The sequence below is a fragment of the Gavia stellata genome, chromosome 1 (assembly GCF_030936135.1).
Source record: "Gavia stellata isolate bGavSte3 chromosome 1, bGavSte3.hap2, whole genome shotgun sequence".
Taxonomy (NCBI): domain Eukaryota; kingdom Metazoa; phylum Chordata; class Aves; order Gaviiformes; family Gaviidae; genus Gavia; species Gavia stellata.
In genome coordinates, this window is record NC_082594.1 from 8,401,710 (window position 1) to 8,420,068 (window position 18,359).

The 18,359-nt window shown below is 48.7% G+C and overlaps 1 protein-coding gene across 1 annotated transcript in view; it reads left to right on the top strand.

Annotated features, from left to right (window-relative positions):
* The first annotated feature begins 1,385 nt into the window (after positions 1-1,385).
* Positions 1,386-18,359, top strand: part of RAB30 (RAB30, member RAS oncogene family) — a 46,397-nt gene continuing 29,423 nt past the window's right edge. The window contains exon 1 of the mRNA XM_059818432.1: positions 1,386-1,497. The gene's annotated coding sequence lies outside the window, so the exon portion shown is untranslated. The remainder of the gene's footprint in view (positions 1,498-18,359) is intronic.

Here is an 18,359-nt window from a genome sequence, read left to right on the forward strand (position 1 = left end):
CACAGGCTGTACTTCATCCCAGACAAGGGCCAAACACGTCAGCAACTACAGCGCCCCTCTGCCTGGAGGGCGCAAGGACCACCACCCCGAGGGCCACCGGAGCCGCCCCGGCTTCCTACACGGCAGCGTCCCCCTCCAAAACTAGCACCGTCCCAGCCCCGCCACGCACCGCAGCCGCCTGCCAGCCTACCCTCACAACCGTGATCAGAGGGCCCTTTCAACCGCGCCCCCCCCCCCCCCCCAGCTCCTTCCACAGACCCACCTCAGCGGGAGCCGCTCCCGCGCCGCCGAGGCCCGCCCGCCTCAGGGCCCCGCTGCCAGGGGCGCAGGGGCCCCCCTCCGGCCCGCAAAAAGGGTGAGCCCCAGGAAGAGATCCCCAAACCCTACCTCGTACCCACCACGGAGAGGCACCACCCTACCAAAAACCGGCGGGCACCGAGGGACAACCGGCCGCTACGCGATGTCCTTCGAGGCCCTCCGCAACTCGCAGCAGCCCCTCAACCACTCCTCAGCCTCCCCCTTCTCTCTCTCACCCCCTCACACAAGCTCTTTCCCACCCCCCCGAACCAAAACCTGACTCCCACCCTCCCTCTTTTCCGACATCTTAACCCGGTTCCCTGGTTGCTCCTCCCGAGCTAAAAGCATCCCGCGCCATCAACATGGCGGCCGCCACCTCCTCCTTCCCACCCCTCCCTCTCCCCACTGCGGCCGCGCAGCGCGGGGCCTGCCGGGAGATCGAGTCCCCACCCTGCACGCCGCCGCGCGGCGGGTCCTCTCGGAAAACTACAAGCCCCAGAAGTCCCCGCTGCCGGCGGGCGCCAGCCAATGGGAAGGCGGCGGCGCGGCCGCTCGCCCCGCCCCGGCGGGCGAGAGGGGTGATGTCATTGCCCAGCGGGCGGCCGCGGGGGCGCGCCGCCGTTCATTGTGCTCCGCCGGTGCCGCCTCCCGCTGCCGCTGCCAGCGCCGGCCACGGCGGGGGGGCTCCGCTCCTGCTCCCGCTCCGGCCCCCTAGCACCGGGGCGGCCCTGCTCCTGCACCAGCCCGAGGGGCTGCGCTGCAGCGGGGGCGGCCCTGCGCCCCTCCCCGAAGGGGGTTGCCTTGCACCGAGCTGCACTGCACCCATCCCGGGGGGGGGCCTGTCCTGCCCCGGGGGTGGCTCAGCACCCATCCCGGGGCGCTCAGCGCCTATCCCCAAGCGGGGCTGCCTTGCGCCCAACCCCGCTGCACCCATCCCGCGGAGCTGCCCTGCACCGGGTGGGTGGCCAGCACCCGTCCCCGGGGGAGCGGGCTGCCTTGCACCCATCCCCGGGGGGCTGCACCGCGCCGGGGGCGGCCCAGCACCTACCCCTGGGGGTGTGGGGGCTGCACCGCACCCAGCCGCGCTGTCCCCATCGCGGGGCAGTCCGGGGCTGCCAGCCTTTTCCCACCGCCGGTGACCGGCTCCTGGCTCCCGCCTCGTTTTATGGTCGTGGAGAGGGAGGAAAAATCCCAAACCAGGTGAGTTCCGCGCTCCTCTTCTTTTTTTGCGTGTTTTTCCTCCCCCTTTTACACCCCCCCTCGCCCCCCCCCCCCCACCTCCCGATGCGCTTCCCCGCACTGTGCGTTCCCCAGCGGGGAGAAGCGCTGCCGAGCGGGGCTGCGCCGCCTTTCCCTGGCATTCCTGGAAAAGGGGAAAAAAAACCCAAACCCCCTAAATCAGAGCAATACCCCTCCGGGCCCGGCGGGCAGGTGCGTCCCCGCCGCGGCGGTACCTCCGCGGCCGCGCTGCGTCTCCCGCAGCCACCGGGAGACTCCCGCAACTTCGGGATGCTCCGGGCGCGGTCCTGAAGGGCGGGCGCGGGGGGGGGGGGGGGGCTGTCCCGTTGGTCTTCTGCGCTGTATAACGGTGAAAAATGAGATGGATTTTTTAATTGCTGTCGTTAAGCGTTGCTGAGCGTCGGTGAGACCCAGGCTTCCTGGGGAAAAATAACCTTTGAAAAAGTCGAATAAGCGAGGTCTGGTTTCGGATGGGGTTTGGGGCCCTGGTGTGCTACGTCGCGTGGCTTCTGTGTTTTGACACCCTCATTCCTCCCCTCTTTCAGGGAAACGGGGGGATTTGAGTCAAACTGGCTCTCGACTCCGGCTGCGTGCAGTTGGTCCAGGTTTCTTTTCCAAGTCATGTCATGAGTATGCGTCTTAAAAATTGTCGCTTGGACAGCCTGATGGTTTATTTCAACTTCCAAACTATCACTCTGGGCTTTTTCCCTCTTATCATAAATACAAGAAGTGTGTATATTTTATGCTTTTTGAAAACTTTGCGGTCCAGCTGAAGCTTCATTTTCATGTGGCTTTTTATTTGTTTCCCTGTTCCTCGCTGTTTGTGAGATGCGGTTCAGACCTTTACTTGAGCAGTGCTGTGACGTTAGTGCAAGATACTAGATTTTTTTTTCCTTAGCGCATAACATCAGGAGGTTTTTCCCCTGCTATAACTACATTATCGCTGCAGTTGCTCGTGGACCGCAGACATCCAATTTTGTGCTGGTGGCAGTGAAATGCGTCCACGCAGAGGGGTCCTGCTTGCCTCAAATCCGTCAGCATCTTTCAGTGCCCTTTAAAGTTAATCCGCTCCAAAGCCCGACTTGGAGGCTGTTCTGAGAGCAGGAAGAGAGCGTGCAGCTGAGCTGATATTTTTATTTATTTTTTTTTTTTCCCTTTCCCTCTGCTGCGTATTTGCTTCTGCGCTTCTCTTGTGTAACTAACTGGCACTGTGTGTCCTCTGGCAGACTCTCCCTGGAATCGCAGCGCTGGGGGGACGGGTGACATGAGTGCAGTGGGGACAATGAAACTCCCTGTTTGGTTTGCTCAAAGTGTTTACAAACAGCAAGGCGGTGGTTGGGGTGTCCGTATGCAATGCACGGCGGTTTACAGCCTCCCCTCTTCAAGTGGGAGAAACATGCTGCATCCACACCTCCTCCTTGGATTTGTTTTATCTGTGTGTTTTCCTTCCTTCCTCTTTGTTACTGACTCAAAGGGGAAGAACAACACTGCGTGCAGGAGTTGCCTTTGTTTGGTTGGTCTTTTTTTAACTTTTTTGTTTCCTGGAATGGCATTTTTCTCTTTATTTTACAAGGGAGGGAACGGGTAATCTAATAGAGGGTTTCCCATCTTGGCTGTAAACGGAGAAGTTTTATAGCAGTGATTTTGTGAGCTATGGAGAGAAGGCACTGGAAATGAAGTGATAATTTGAAAGTGTCGCCTGGGAATTGTTCTGGGAAATATTGGTAGAGAAGTTGGGGAGAACAAGCAGGGAGTCCATGGCCAAGGATTTTCCATTTAAGTAACGCAATTTTTGTGATGTCCCTCTTTTCGATTCTGCTTTCATCTTTATATGTATATGTATCTTCACAAATATGTATTGGCATTTATGCTTATTTTATTATTTTTCTGAATTATTAGATTTATTGAATTTAGAAAGACTTGTGACAACATTGTCTTGTGTGCTAGCATTTTCAAGCTGTATTATACTACAGCAAGAAATGGATTACAAATGTAGCTCAGAAGTTCACATTATTAGTAAGATGAAATTTTGCCTTGCAGGAACAGAAATATAGACGCATAAAAATGGACCAAAAGCTGCAAATCACTCAATAGATGAGTGATTGCTGTGAAAAAGCACAGATGAGCGAGGGGGCCCTTCCTCCGGAGTAATTTGAGTCCTGATCTTGCAAAGACATAAATGCAATGTATGCATTTACTGTGGTGCAAGAAGTCCCCAAGATGCCATTTGCTGGAAGTGGAGTGAATATCCCAGGAAGGCAGCACTAAATATTTTCTCTGATCTTTTACTTTTTCCCCAATTTCTTACTCATGTCCAGTGTCTGAAAGGGGATTCAGGGCAAGATGGTCACGTGGTCATAGCCTGTACAGTTTTCTTGTATATTAGTCCTGTTCTTAATCAAATTGAGTTTGATGCCATGGATTGGCTTCTTAGTAAAGCCAGAAATAACGTCTTTGCAAGTTGGCTTTATCAGCATCACCAATGTGCCCCGCGCTGTATTAAATGGCTGTCGTGGTTTAGTTCCAGCCGGACTAATCACCACACAGCTGCTCACTCACTCCCCTTCCTCAGCTGGACAGGAGAGAGAAAATATGAGGAAAAGGCTCGTAGGTCGAGATAAGGACATAGGGAGATCACTCACCAACTACCATCATGGGCAAAATAGACTTGACTTGGGGAAATTAGTTTAATTTATTATCAATCAAAAACAGAGTAGGATAATGAGAAGTAAAACCAAATCTTAAAAAAACCCCAACACCTTCCCCCCACCCCTCCCTTCTTCCCGGGCTCAACTTCACTCCAGATTTTCTACGTCTCCCCCCGAGCGGCGCAGGGGGACGGGGAATGGGGGTTGCGGTCAGTTCATCACACGTTGTTTCTGCCGCTCCTTCCTCCTCACACTCGTCCCCTGCTCCAGCGTGGGGTCCCTCCCACAGGAGACAGTCCTCCACGAACTTCTCCAACGTGGGTTCTTCCCACGGGCTGCAGTTCTTCACGAACTGCTCCAATGTGGGTCCTTTCCACGGGGTGCAGTCCTTCAGGAACAGACTGCTCCAGCGTGGGTCCCCCGTGGAATCGCAAGTCCTGCCAGCAAACCTGCTCCAGCGTGGGCTCCTCTCTCCACGGGGCCACAGGTCCTGCCAGGAGCCTGCTCCAGCGTGGGCTTCCCACAGGGTCACAGCCTCCTTTGGGCATCCACCTGCTCCAGCGTGGGGTCCTCCATGGGCTGCAGGTGGATATCTGCTCCACCGTGGACCTCCATGGGTGCAGGGGCACAGCCTGCCTCACCATGGTCTTCACCGGGGGCTGCCGGGGAATCTCTGCTCCGGCGCCTGGAGCCTCTCCTCCCCCTCCTTCTTCACTGACCTTGGGGTCTGCAGAGCTGTTTTCTCACATATTCTCGCTCCTCTCTTCTCTGGCTGCCACTTCGCAGTTTTTTCCCCGTTCTTAAGTATGTTATCACAGAGGCGCTACCACTGTTCTGATTAGCTCAGCCTTGGCCAGTGGCAGATCCATCTTGGAGCCGGCTGGCATTGGCTCTGTTGGACATAGGGGAAGTTTCTAGCAGCTTCTCACAGAAGCCACCCCTGTAGCCCCCCCTGCTACCAAAGCGCTGCCACACAAACCCAATACAATTGCCCATCCCAGAACTCTTGCAGAAAGAAGTTCAAGCTGCACTGGGACGCCGGAGTGTCTCCCAGCCTCATATGGGGGACCCAAAGATTGGTGAGACGAGGAATGGGGCAGAGCCAGAGCTGGGACAGACTTGCTGTCTCTTAAGCTTCACTTTGTTCTCTGCTCCAGAGCTGAGCTATTGAGGACAGTGATTTTTTTTAAATTTTTTTCCTGGCCTGGAGTTGGGATCTGGTGAGGCAACTGGAGTTTCTGAAGGGAGAGGAGGATGGATGAAGAAGGCTCTTTGGAGGGGGGGAACTGAGCAGTCGCTTCCCAAAGAGGCATGGGGAGGGACGGTGAGAATTGAGGAGTGGGAGAAAGGTGTCTGCGAGCAAATTGAACCTCCATTTGTCCCCTTCCTGTGAAAGAGCTTTGCTCTGTTTGTGGATCTAGGGTGTGTGCTCCTCTTCTCCCCAGGCCCAGCTGCGGGTGTAAATGTTGCTCCCAGCCTGGGCTGGAGCGTTGGGGCTCTCTAACGCAAGCTGCAGAGCCCCTGGTTTTACCTCTGGAGCTGCCCTCGTTCGGTCCTCGCCGTGATAGCCAAACTGACATCCATCAGTTGGCAAATTGAGATGCTTGCTCTAAGTTTTGTGGCGTGTCCCAGGCAGGTGTATCTGCAGCTGGGGTTTTTTGTGGGTGGGGTATGGGGTTGTTGGCATTATCTTATTTTTACATAAGATATAGCCAAACAAGAAATTACAATAGCTGAGAGTTAGGTAAATTCCTTTTCTAATTTTAAGGCATATTGCCTTTTTTTTTAGGGCAGGATCAGCAGTTTGAGTGCAAGCCTTGCTCTTGGGCAGTACAGAAAGAGGAGTGGGGAATGTGGCAGGAGCTGGTTTGTGTGTATTGCCGAATAACCACCCAGGCAACGCAAAAGTTCGAGGGATTGATCGCAGTAGTGCAGCTGGCGTGGCAGGAGCACAGAAGGTGGCACAGGGTGGGCATACCTCGCAGTGATGAGGCTGTTTAAACCGGGAAGCCTGCATGGATGCTTGCAAGACTTCACAGCAGGAGATTTAGGAGACAATAAAATCATCTTATGTATTACAGATGGGTTTCTGACACCAAAAGCATCAACCCTTGGGGCAGAGATGCTCAGCAACAGCCCTGCTTTGGCAGGAGGACAGATGAGATGACCTAAGGCAATGTTTTGATTGACTCTCCAGTTTCCGTAATTTCATTTTGCAGCAAGTCGTTTAGCTTCCTGCCCCCCCAGTGATTCTGTCAATAACTAACTAAATCCTCATTTTATTTTTAATGGCTCTCCTACAACGTGAAACAACTGATCTGTCCTGTTTGTCATATAACCCTGGTGCCTCTTGGTCAGCCCGTGCTTAAATCATGAATTTAAACTGGGGGGGGTGTTGAGACAAATATTCCTCAGGTGCTAATATGTTGAATTAATTAGGGCAGAACAGCGATGAACTTGGCCCTTAAAATAATTGTCGGTATTTAAACAGAGTCAACACCACATTAAAGTCTGTCACTGTTATAGCAGTGTCATAACTAATCTGTGCTATTAAACATTGGCCCTGAATAAGGAATTAGTGAGATTTGTGTTATAATGTAATTTGATTTCACCCTGCGTAGATAAAAATCATTAGAGAGCTTTGTCGCATTGAGCTGGGGATAGATATTTAGGTTGCGAACAGCTTGAGACTGAATTGCTATTTGTCACTTGGCCTCGCCTGGAGTTACTGCTCTCGCTACGCTGCGCTTCTCTCTGTATCCAGAGGTGCGATCTTCCCTGAGACACGTAAGGCAAAATTTAAATCACCTGTTTAACCTCACTATTGGTTTCCTGGGATAATTAAGGAATGCTTGTACAGAGGAGAATACCTTCTGTAAGGTGCTTTGCTTGATACAGAGCGCGCCTCATGGAGATCTGCTACCGTCCTTTTAAAGGTCACAGGATGCCCTGTTTATTTTCTTTCCTTTTAGCAGAAATGCTTTCTTTGAGGCACCGCTGAACTAAAAGTTACCCGTAACCTTAAAGTATCTGAATAGTGTTTTCTTACCTTGAAGAGAGTAACGGGAAAGGGAAGAGAGAGGAGGAAGGGCTGTGCTGGCATGAAGAAAGATGAGCTTGCGCACGTTTCTCAAAAGGCTGTATCCTGCAGGGTGAATTTAAAAGGGGAGGAAAAAGGTGTTAGAGATGCCAAAGTGTACAGAAGTCAAGCGGTGTTCGGGTAACTCTCTCCTGCTAATAACGATGCTCTCCGCAGAGAGAGGAACTTAGCGCAGGGCCCCCGCAGCCCGACCCACTGCTGCCCCGTGCTGCTGCCTGTCTGTAACGAAGCCACCGAAAACTAACCTCTGCTTTTTTCATTAAGCAATAAGTCAGTTACTCAAAGGGCAGCATGTGTGCGTTAAAGTGGGAGTATTTCTTGATATAAATCCAGCCTATTATTTGCAAAAGGGAATTGCTGTGGAGCTCCCATCCCATAGGCTGGTGCTGAGCCTTGATGGGAACAGCGAAGAAAATGAATCCGACTGCGTATGAGACTCTCACATCCTGCAGTAGCAATGATTTGTATGTGCTTTCCAGAGTGTTTTGGACCAAGCCCTTCACATCCAAAAAAAGGAGCTTTTATTGCTTCGGCAGGAGGGATCGCTGCCTTACCTGGCTGTGGAAGTATGGCATCCCTCTCCAGAGTAATTGAGTGGTTAGAACAGAATACTTCAGTTCGAAGGGACCTACAAGGATCATCTAGTCCAACTGCCTGACTGATTCAGGTTAAAGCTGACCAAAAGTTAAAGCATGTTGTTAAGGGCATTGTCCAAATGCCTCTGAAACACTGACAGGCTTGGGGCACCAAACACCTCTCTAGGAAGCCTGTCCCAGTGTTTGACCACCCTCTCGGTAAAGAAATGCTTCCTAATGTCCAGTCTGAACCTCCCCTGGTGCAGCTTTGAACCATTCCCACATGTCCTATCGCTGGATACCAGGAAGAAGAGCTCAGCACCTCCCTCTCGGCTTCCCCTCCTCAGGGAGCTGTAGGGAACAATGAGGTCGCCCCTCAGCCTCCTGTTCTCCAAACTAGACAAGCCCAAGGTCCTTAGCCGCTCCGCACAGGACATGCCTTCCAGCCCTGTCACCAGCTTTGTTGCCCTCCAAAAATGTTGTAGGGGATGTTTCACCTGGGGTGTCACTACTGAGACAGTACCAGCTCGAGGGGAACTGCTGATGTGCTTGTTCCCATCCGCTTTCTCCGTGCTTCTTTTCCATCTGCCTGAGCCTCTCCTTGCTCCAGTGCAGCCCCCCACCTCTCCTTCCCCCTCTGCTTTTCTTCTATCTAGTGATGTTCAGCAGTAACCTTTGGGAGCTTGGGTACTTCCCAACCACAAATGAATCTGGGAAATGCTGTGAATGGGCGTATGTGGAGACTCTAGTCTGAAGGAGATGTGATGCCAATAGGGAACAGGTTACTAAAGATGTTGGGTGGAAAGAAGAATGTGTATCTTATTAGCAAACCAGCCCACCTATGCTCTGCCCTGCGGCGGATGAAACTTAAGGCACAGGAACTTGTGAAGCCCTCCTGTCTTTCCAACGGTCACTCTTTTGCTCCAAATACCCATTCATCCATGGATACAAAAATGGTGGGAGATACAGAAAAATCTGTGCTCCAGAAAAATCCCAGATCCATATTCAGGATGAAGATCAACACCTTGAGTTGAGGGGCGAATGCCAATGTTCAGATTTACTGGTGATCAAAGAACAAGCAAAAGGGATTGCCAGGATTAGAAAAGAAATCATGTTTCTAAACCCCCCAGATTTTGGGTTTGCTGTCTTGCAAAGAATGCTTTCAGTAATGAAAAGCTGACTTGAAAAAATAATCATTAGCACTTCTCTGTGATTTAAATTTCATTGCCTGAACTTAGAGTAATGGAAAATAGATCAGTCAAGGCTTTTTATCTAACAAGTTTTTAAAGGGAGCCAGCTTCATGTCTAATTAGTGAGAAGCTCTCCGTGGTGCCATCTCTTAGGCTTCCAAGGTCTAACGCATGGTGTTTTCATGACAGTTGTGGCTGCAGCATGGGAATATTTACTTAAAATAACATCCTTTCTTAAAACCATAGTAAGACAAACTTGTATATAAATTTATTTCTTAGACAACCTGAATTCTTGTTAGTGACCTCAGGAAATCCCCTAAGCGGTCTCCATGCTGTGTGGTCTTATTTTCCTGTTGCTTTCTGCTGGCAGAAGGGAGTTTTACTTTCCATCTTCTCCAACCCTGGAGATTCAAGCTTTATTATAATGACTACCGAACTTGATGAACCGAGAGAGAAGACGACTGCCACTTAAAAAAAATCCTTTTTTTTTTTTTTGTTCTTGCTTTATAGCTATTAACTCAAATACCTGAAAAATAAATGTAGGGTTGAGTCATTTGGTGTCCCTGTTAGATCCTCCGGAAAAATCCCATTATTCCATCCTGAGACGGGTAGTATTTGGAGGTGAGAATCAGGGAGCCTTTCTTTTTCATCCTGAAATTGCTGTGGGGGTGTCAGTTCATTTTTGTGTATCGGGAAAAAGATTAAGAGAAATGGCATTAGCCTTTTTAGTCTTGCAACTCCCCTGAAGTTCATGGTGCAGCGTGTCCTGCGGAGAAAAGGTATTAACTTGGATAAACCTGCAGTAATGAGTTTAATTAAAACCCCAGCGAAGACTGGAGTAATCTGTAGCTTTCACCAGAGCCTAAGGGTGGGTTTGGGGTTTCTGTACGTCTCTGGGCTGCCGAGGACCCTGGGGTGGCTGTTTCCAGCATCAGATTCCACGTCCTGGTTGACCGGAGATGTAGCTGCAAGTTCATCCCGTGTGATGATGGGTTTGGGCCCTGCTCCTCTTCTCTGTAATCCCTATTTCTGTAGCGTAACTACAGAAAAGTGCTTTCACTCGAAAGGGTTTGTTTTAACGCAGTTTGCAGCTAATCCCATGTTTTCTATCGAAAATCTGCTCAAGTGACGCAAATATCTGCACCCCTGCAATTCCTCTGGCCCCGCGGGCAATAGCTGTCTCCTGTCTGTGGCCAACAGAAGATCGTGGCACCCTCTAATTTCCTATATATCTGATAATATAAAAATCCCCACTGTAAATATTTGCTCTTGAGAGCATTAGGTAGTTATGGGGTGATTCTTGAACAATGTTGGGTCTATAAAAAACAATAAATCCTGCAGAGACTGTATCCGAGCTGCACGTACCAGAAGCTTGAAACATCAGAAGCAAAGTCGGTGCCTGTTTTCTCTATTGCATTTGTCCTTGTTCTGAACAATTTGTTCCTTCTAAAAAGGGAACTGTGCCCATTTTCTTCAAGCCAGCAGTATTCACATTTCTAAAATATGGTAGTAGCATTTTGCTTGGATAGATGGATGGATGTGTGTGTGTGTGCCCATAGAAAACTCCCAAATAGACCCAGGTTTCTGTTAACTCTTTAATTTCAGCAGGCAAAGGGGAATCTCTAGAGTCAAGCTATTAACTCCAGGATTTCTGCTCGACCTATTTAGGAGAGGGAGGCATGAGCGTGTGGCTCAGCTGGAAACTGTTTTGTGGTATCTGTAGGAATGAGGTTTCCTCTTGTGTTCTGACCTGCTGTTGGGTGTTGCCATGCACTGACCATCTCTTGCAGGGATGTAGTGTCTGTTCGATGCAGGAGAAAACTGTGTCTTTTTAGCAGTTGCTAACCCCAAATCCTGAAGCCTCTTTTGCCTCCCCCCAAAACTGGAAAACAAACGTAAATATATCCCTACTGTGATCCCGAGGTGTACTTCTCACTATTTCTATTACGTTTGTAAACCTTGGAAACTATCTTTGTTAATGTAGAGTGTTTCCCTCTGCTAGGAAATCTTTCTTCCTTTTTTTTTTTTTGAAGTAGCAGTTCTGTTGTCACAGTTCTGCAGGAAAACTGTGTCTTGGTGCACTCGCACTTAGCTGGGCAGGTCATTGGTCCCTGCGTGTCACCAGGAAGCATTGACAGAAGCGTCTTCAAATGCATTGTCTGTGACAAGTGTCTGCTGGGTCACGTTGGACATCCTTGTGCTGTAGATGTGTGAGATTCCCCTGTCCTGTGCCATTATGGATAGATTTACATTTGTTTTCCAGTTTTGGGGGGAGGCAAAAGAGGCTTCAGGATTTGGGGTTAGCAACTGCTAAAAACTACAGGCTTGGGGATGAGTGGCTGGAAAGCTGCCTGACAGAAAAGGACCTGGGGGTGTTGGTGGACAGCCGCTGAAGATGAGCCAGCAGTGTGCCCAGGTGGCCAAGAAGGCCAACGGCATCCTGGCCTGTATCAGAAACAGTGTGGCCAGCAGGAGCAGGGAGGGGATCGTGCCCCTGTACTCGGCGCTGGTGAGGCCGCACCTCGAATGCTGTGTTCAGTTTTGGGCCCCTCCCTACAAGAAGGACATTGAGGTGCTGGAGCGTGTCCAGAGAAGGGCGACGAAGCTGGTGAGGGGTCTGGAGCACAAGTCTGATGAGGAGTGGCTGAGGGAGCTGGGGTTGTTCAGTCTGGAGAAGAGGAGGCTGAGGGGAGACCTCATCGCTCTCTACAACTACCTGAAAGGGGGTTGCAGAGAGGTGGGTGTTGGTCTCTTCTCCCAAGTGACGAGTGACAGGACAAGAGGAAATGGCCTCAAGTTGTGCCAGGGGAGGTTCAGGCTGGATATTAGTGTCGTGGTTTAAGCCCAGCCGGACTAATCACCACACAGCCGCTCACTCACTCCCCCCAGGTGGGGTGGGGGAGAGAACCAGAAGAGTAAAGGTGAGAAAACTCGTGGGCTGAGATAAAAACAGTTTAATAGGTAGAGCAAAAGAACACTGCGCGGAGAAGCAAAGCGAAAGAAGGAATTAATTCACCACTTCCCGTCGGCAGGCAGGTGTTCAGCTATCTGCAGGGAAGCAGGGCTCTATCACGCGTAGCGGTTGCTCGGGAAGACAAACGCCATTACTCCGAATGTCCCCACCTTCCTTCTTCCTCCCCCGGCTTTATATACTGAGCATGACATCATATGGTATGGAATATCCCTTTGGTCAGTTGGGGTCAGCTGTCCCGGCTGTGTCCCCTCCCAACCCCTTGTGCACCCCCAGCCCACTCACCAGTGGGGCGGTGTGAGGAGCAGAAAAGGCCTTGGTGCTGTGTGAGCCCTGCTCAGCAGTAACTAAAACATTCCTGCTTTATCAACATTGTTTCCAGCCCAAATCCAAAACACAGCCCCATACAATCCAAAACACAGCCCCATACTAGCTGCTATGAAGAAAGTTAACCCCATCCCAGCCAAAACCAGCACAATTAGGAAAAATGTCTTTCCTGAGAGAGTGGTGAAACATTGGAACAGGCTGCCCAGGGAGGTGGTGGAGTCACCATCCCTGGAGGTGTTCAAGGAACATATGGACATGGCATTGCGGGACATGGTTTAGTGGGCATGGTGGTGTTGGGTTGATGGTTGGACTTGATGATCTTACAGGTGTTTTCCAACCTTAATGATTCTGTGATTATACATGGTTATTATGGACCATTCATGAGCCTTCTACTGCAGGTGTGAATGTAGTACAGGGAATTTTTAAAGCTCCTTCTCAAGCTGCTGCATGGCCAGAGACATTTGTGCTTCCATCATTAGTAACTTCACCTTACTCATCGTAAACCTTCAGCCTTTTGTCAATGGCCATCCCATTTATATCAGTGTTGTCTCTAACCTGTTGTGCCTCTGGATTGGGAAACTGCTTGGTTGAAGACAATCTTAAAATTATTCTTTTTTTTGCTAGGTTAATTTTTTGGGGACAGTGTCCTCAGGCTGATTTGCTTTGCAGCCATGCAGGTGGTTAGCTGGTATTCAATAATAATAATAATAAAAAAAGCATCTTTAAAACAAATCCCCCCTAGTTAGAAGTTTAGAACTGAAGAAATTCAAAATAAATTGACGTGCACAACGAAATAACCAAGGAAAACATTCATTGTGGGCTGAGGCTAATTCTGTTAGAATAAAGGAGGCTGATTGTGAAATAAATATTAAACAAAGTGTCTCATTAAGTTCTGCAGTTTTACAAAAGCTGTCGCCACAGGGAGGAAAAACCTGGTGTGAAATATTGTTTGTTTACTGCTGCTGTCAGTCACTGCGGCGGTGAGCGTGTTGCATCAATTCGTAGAACAGCCATTAGTAACCAGGCCATCCCGCTTAAATGTCAGACTCCTTGCCGGAAAATGTGTGAAACTACATAAAAATTCTTTCCATCTTGTTAACACATCTTTCACAATATTCCTCATTTTGCTTTATGACATCAGTTCTTGGAGATACAGAAGAAGGTTTTAAAAATATCTCCTGGGCAATGTAGGGTGATGCTTAGTGAATTTAGTTCTGTATGTCTGACGCTCCGGAGGACTGGTCCATTCCTGGTTCTGCCTCTGATGCAGTTTTGGAGTCGTTCATCTCTTTTTGACTGTCCCTGTATTTTGTGTATCGATTGGATTTTATTATGCATGATAAGGGCTTTGGGATAGGGCTTTCATCTGTTAGTCCCTACCTCGTACAGTGAGAATCTGCAGTTCTCTGCAGTCTGTAGGTGTTACTGCAATGTGAGTAACCAGTGCTGTAACTTGGGGGGGGCGAGTAGCCATTAGTAATTTTGGGGAATGACAGTCTCCTTAATTTCACTGCAAATCAATCTACATACTTTGCAGTTTCATCTGGAAAGACATATTTTGAACTCTGAAGGCAAGACAATTGAATTCTGCATCTGTTTTGTGTTACAGGCAAGCCACTTGTAAACTTTCTGTCTCTTGGTTGCCTCCATCTGTAAAATGGAGATAACCTCAGAGGGATGCCTTGAATATTGATCGGTGATTTATTGTATGCCGCTGAAGAAAAGTGTTACGGGCAATGTTAATGAAGTTTATTACTCAGCCTCTCTGCTCCACATTGATCAGGATTTCAAACATCCGCAGTCGCCACAGTGAGCGCTAGCAAATTCTTAACTGGACTTGGTCTGTAGATGACAATAATAACTCCAATTTATGTGGGGCTTTTCCTTTGGAAGAGCTCCAAAGAATTTTATAAACTGTAATGCAAACCGTAGCGTAAATATTGCCTTAGCAGCCACCAGCCATCAGTGAGGTGCTGCGTGATGGATATTGCAATGCAGCTGGCAGCCGTACGCAAGAGAACAGCAAAAAAGAGAAGTAATACTGCAACTGGTGGAGATGACACAGACAGGGAAATAAGAAGTCAAAGCCTCACTACCTGAATTGTGATTTTTAGCTTTGATATGTTCAGCGGTTCCTAGAGACCAAGCAACTCTCGTGTGAAACATGGCTTTTTTGTTGCAGTCCCACAGTGCTGCGTTATTGGTTCAATTCCAGTGGAGCAGAAAGAGCCCAGCTAGCTCCCAGGGGTTTTTCTTGCAGCACACGTGCGTTTCTAGATGTCTTCATTCAAATACTGTGGTACAACAATGTGATTTCAGTGTTTTCTCAGGCTGGTATGACTGTCTGTGTAATGTCCTCCTCTTCTGGAGGCAAAAGGCACGGTCACTTGGAGTGTGCTCTGTACATCCAAAAGACTTGAAAGTATAACCCAGATAACTTACACTCAAACTGAAGTCCCATTAACCCTAAATCCTTTCAGAACGTGTGAATACCTTTGTAAAGATGTTGGCTAAGGATTTGTTGTGTTCAGTTGGGTTTGTTCACTGAATGATAGAGCCTTGGCTTCTCCCCTGAATTGTAGGCACCTAAGTTGGGTTGTCTGAAGTTGAATGTTGTTACTGTAGGTCCCAGATACCATCACTGGAGAGAGATGGCACGTTCAGAAGTGCTCTGAGATGCTAGTCTCACAGTTTGATAGGGAGGCCAGACCTTGTATAAGACTAAGTTGGACATCTTGATTAGCTCCTCAAAGGTAGGTAAGACCAAACTGCCACTGTGTAGGGTGTAATCTTCTGGTGTAATCTTCTGGACCCCTATAACACATTACTGCTTTAATAGACTAGGCACAAGGCTCAAGTTGTCAAATCATTTATTAATGAGAGGTTCATCAGCTTTTGTGTCCCATGCAGGAACACATTTTGGAGAGGTTTTGAGCATTTTCGACTGGTGGCTGAGTGCTGAAGCTTCAAGGGCTCAAAACCACTAAAAACCAAGCCAGGGAGGTCCAGAAACTGGGTAACACAAATGTGTATCTACAATTGGAAGCTACAATAGGAACATCTGGGGAAGAAATGCGTGGCTGCTATGCGTGCTCTTGGTGGACAGGCATTCGTGTCCTGAGCAACCAGCCAGCTGCAGCCAAACGAAAGCAGCAAGGACAAGGGTTAGCCCAACTTACTTACAGCACAGATGCTGATTTGGGGCTCATCCCAGCTGCCTGTTGGTCACAGAAATTGTAGAAATAGTGTTTTCTTTGTAATTTTGCCAAAACAGTCTTTCCTTCAGTAACTTTTGAGCCTGTTGGCCAGGCTAGATGATGGCAAAAGCTTGTTTTCCTTAGAAAATAGGGTTAAAGTGTGTATAATCCTTTAAGGAGAGGGGAGCTTGTTGAATTCAGGTGCTTGTTTGGCAGTGTTTGTCCAAAGCTTGCCTGGTACGGAGAAGAGGTTGCATTGTATCGTCTTTAGGCTTGGTCTGGGCAAACCAGTATTTCTGTTTGGAGCATCCTGGGCTAATGGAGACCTCAGCAGTCAAGAGAGCACAGTTTGAGGCTTGGCTTCTTGCCTGGCTATATGTTTACACCAATCTTTACAAAAAAACAAAACACAAAGTATAATTATAGTCTGGTGGATGAATTTATATTGTTGGTACGTTATGTTGTTGTGACTATTTTAAAGCCTCTGCATCCAGGTTTCTAATCTTTAGATATTCAAAAAACCCATCAATTCTATATTTTGCTAGGCCTCACCCTCCATTAAATATATATATATTTATAGATATATAATGCAGTCAATGACTGCATTAATGTTTAATCTGGTTTGTTTTCCAGTTTTAGGATCCCATTCATCCATATTGCTGTAATCGATTCCTCATGGAAATACTGTGGTAATTAGGGCAGAGGCTGATTTGCAAGCGTTACCGTGACAAGTGTAACCAACCTGTCTCGTTTTGATCCTTTCATTACCTTCGCTTATGACTTTAATTGTGTACCATCTCGGTAGGAACGCATGAAGGAGGAGTGTGAACTTTTCATTTGCATGTTAATGGCACTTTGTCTGGGAAGGTGTTACGGGGATTCAAGCAGCGCTATGCAGAAAAAAGTAACGTGTCCTGTATGCAAACAACTTTGATGGCTCACTAGCCAGACATTGCTAATAATAAGGGCCTTTTTTCTTCCGATATTGCAAATGCACATTTCAAATGGACAAGGCAGTTGGTATGATTTAGGAAGAGAATTGTTACGGAGAACGCCTTCCTGTAATCAGCATCTATCTCCTCCTAGGAAGGAAGGGCTTGTAATTTGGGTCCCCTTTTGAAAGGGAGAGTATATTAATTGAATCTTAATATGTGTTGCGATACATAGGGATACATTGGAAAAAGTTGTACACTGAAACTAGCTGGCTTTCTCATGTGCGAGATGCGTGTTGCTGGGAGCGTGGGCTATTCTTGGTAGCTGAAGTACTGCTGTACAGGTTATTTAGTGACGCTTGTTTGGCATTTGAGGGTTTTGTCCAAGGCTTTGACACTTTACTCTTCAACTTCTGGTTTTAAAAAGAAACATCTGTCATCTTATCCTAACCCTGAGGTAAGTCCCAGTGTGCCTCAGCGTGTGACTGGGGTCGTTTGTCCTCTTGCGAAGGACAAGCTCATAATGGCTATTTTGGCTGTTCTTGGGAAAGTCAAGATACTCTCCGTCACACTTCTGGTTTTGTGTGGAAAGGGCTCCCCCTGAACAGTCACAGAAATCCCTGTAAATATTGAAAACACATCTCGTGACACTTCGAATCCTTCCTCCTAATTCCCTGCTCTCCTGCTGTTCGCAAGAAACCTAAGCTACCTGCTTTCAACTCACCATCAGCGTCTCAGCCTGACGGAGCCGGCAGGGATTGCCATTCTCCGTGGATCAGACCCAGAGGAAAATGAGTGGCATGGGAATAACAACCTGGCATTCCCACTTAAGGACAGTTGGATAAGCCTCAACTGGGGAGACTTGTGGCTTTAAATTAAGGGTGGCCCACCAAGCAGGATCCCTTCTTCTGCCTGTCGCTGCCGTGTGTCGCTGCAGCATCCCGTGGCTCATCGTTGCGTCCTGAATAACTGTGCCAACCACAATTTCCACCTGGCAGAGCTCAGTGCTTTCTGGGGGGTGACAACAGGTCACGGGCACAAAGAGGCAGGGAAAGGCCAGGTAACAGCAGTATTTTGAGCAGGATACAGCTTGGTGGGTGTTTGTGGGGAGATGTGACGACGCACGAGAGACAGTGTGGTTGACACGGCTGCTTTTGCTTTGAGGATAATTAGTGGGATGTAGGCTAGGCTGTAAAACAAATGTGAAAAGTAATAGCAAGGAGTTGGGGAGCCAGAGAAGGAAGAACAACAGGAAACCCTGAAGATGCAAATTGGGAAAATTGTCCTTTAACGGGATTTTTCTTTTTTAACGGGGATGCCAGTGATCCATGGTGAGATCTGTCAAGGCCAGAGAAGGGCAGTCACAGTAACTGAGATGCAAGGGGGTGCTGGGTTGGATTAATCCTGAAGGGCCTTTTTTATTTTAGAAGGATTCACTGATGTACTTCTGCAGGAAAGAGCTCTCTTGCCAACAGAGGTTAAGCCAGTTCTTCACGTCAATGGCCTGTCCGAATGGTGAAGCTGCTAGCTGGTGAGGCTTTGGCTGGGAAGGGAAGAGGTATTCCCTGGAGGAAAGGGAGGAGAGGGTTTAAGAAGAGGTAGATGATGTCCATTTTAAGCTGGAAAACTTCCTAGGTAAGTATCATCAGCTCCTGGAGCTTCAGAGCTGCTTTTGCTGTCCAGGAATCTTCCAACCTGCAGCACAAGTTAAAAATAGTATTTTCTTGCTGTTCACAGCTTTACCAGTTCAGTTGCTGCCTGCGGAACGTTAAATTAGGATAGAAAGCGTTTCTCCTGGAGCCTGGGGACGGAGGTGGTGCTAAGGCATTAGCGGCCAGGGGAGAATTGGGGCGGTTGCAGGGTGGTGGGATGTGGCCTGTCCG